This window comes from Symphalangus syndactylus, chromosome 21 (assembly GCF_028878055.3).
Source record: "Symphalangus syndactylus isolate Jambi chromosome 21, NHGRI_mSymSyn1-v2.1_pri, whole genome shotgun sequence".
Lineage (NCBI taxonomy): Eukaryota > Metazoa > Chordata > Mammalia > Primates > Hylobatidae > Symphalangus > Symphalangus syndactylus.
Window position 1 is genome coordinate 34,635,763 of NC_072443.2, and position 2,171 is coordinate 34,637,933.

A 2,171-nucleotide genomic window follows, 5' to 3' on the forward strand; every position below is an offset into this window, starting at 1 on the left:
TTCAAACATTTGGAGGATCTGACATTTTTCATTTTCGAGGAGGACTAAAACAAATATGCTAAGAGAAATGTCTAACCTTTTTTAAGTATCTTATTCTTCCTGTGAAGAAAACACTAGCAATCCTCATATTTGAATTTCATTTATATTTAGTGAAAATGCATTGTTAATCCTAACCTTAATATTCTAGGATACAAATACTACAAACTTTTTTTTTTTTTTTTGAGACAGGGTCTTGCTCTGTTGCCCTGGCTGGAGTGCAGTGGATCACTGAAACCTCCACCCCCCGGTTCACATGATTTAAGTGATTCTCCTGCTTCAGCCTCCCGAGTAGCTAGGATTACAGGCACATGCTACTACATCCAGTTAGCTTTTTGTATTTCTAGTAGAGACAGGGCTTCACCGTACTGGCCAAGGTAGTCTAGAACTCCTGACCACAAGTGATCCACCCACCTTGGCCCCCCAAAGGGCTGGGATTACAGGTGTGAGCCACCATGCCTGGTCTAAACAGATGTCTTTGATGGAATAAATAGAAAAGGACAAGAAGCACAGGATTAAGCATTCTGTGAAACCTTCTTTGTTTTGAGTCAGTGAAGGAAATGCTTGTCAAAGCATATTACACCATAGTGAACCTGCTGGAAATAATTATTAATTGTTTTCAAGTCATATATGTAATCTAGTTATTAATCTGCTCAGAACTACTTGTGAAAGGTAGTTTATCTGTCTCCATTTTAGTTAATAAGTTAGAAACTCTGGAGTTCATATGTGACCCTAGTCCCATGATAGTAGAGGTGGTGCACTGCCAATGGGCTAATTCTGCTTCTTCCCCCAAAGTCAATATGAACAGTAACACTAATCCCAGCCATCATCTACATTCTAAAATGATGCTAAGTGCTAAATAATGCTAAAGAAATTACATCTGGTATCATCTGAACTTAGAATATACCAGAAACTATACTCTTCTTTTAAACATATTGAAAACATGACTCTAAAGAAATACAAGAAAGAATATTCACTTTTTATATGAAGTTATTTAAGTATCTTTGAATCTTACTACTCCTACAACTTGGTTAGAATTAGATGCCCAATGACATTTGCCTAAGTTTTAATTTCTCAGCATAGCAGGGGTATTTTACATTTCATTCATCCCAATTTCCATATACTACATTGGATTAGGATTTCTGGAGCCTTGCTTCTCAAAGTGCAATCCATACATCAGCAGCATCCTGGAGGCGTAGGGAAGGGAGGCTTGTTAGAGAAGAAGAAACTCAGTCTCCATTCCCAATGATCAATGGCATCAGAATTTGCAGTTTAACAAGACCTCAAGGTGATTCATATGTACATTCAAGTTTGAGAAGCATGCTCTAGAATAAAAATAGGCAAGCAAATTTCAATATGTTTTGGTTAGGCATCAATGAGACAAAAGCAAACATGTTAAAGTCTACAAGGACAAATAAGAACAAACTTTACAGGAAGGTGAAGCACGGAGCAGACTACATGGTGTGATTTTAAATTATCTAAAAGGAATTAAGCAATAGTTATTCTGTTGGGACAAACCCAACTCAGTAGCTTTCACATGTAGTTATCATTTCTCAAACATAATATGCCATTTGAGCAGAAAACAACCATGTGTAATATTCCAAATCTTACTATGTACTTGTTGCAGAAATTTACCAAAAGTCTTTTCCATATACCTGGCTCTATGCAATGTTTTTTATGTGCATAATTTCATTTAATTAATTATTCTATGGTGCTTCAGTTTCATATTCCTATTTTTTCTCAGGACATAGCAGCTGCCAAAATGTATATGCAACCCAGAACCAATTTGAATGAAGATGGTTGAGTAGAAAACCAAGAAAATTGTCCTAGGCCTTAGGTTCCATAGCAGCTATAACTCTCAGTAAAGATGTTACAAATTTCTGACTCAGTGGGGCCCAGGGCTGTAGAAAAAGCAAATGCCAGTAAAACATGTAAAAGGCCCCCAACATTCTTGGAATGTGGTAAAGACAGTGTTAGTCATGGGCCCAGTAAAAGCAAAATCAAAAGGAATAAGCAAGGATGGAGGTGCAAATGATGTGGGCCTAGAATTGAAGACTTCCTAGAGACAGGTAAAAGCTGGAGTGGAGTTATCAGAGTGTGCTCTTGAGGCAAAGATGAGTAGCACTCACTTTGGT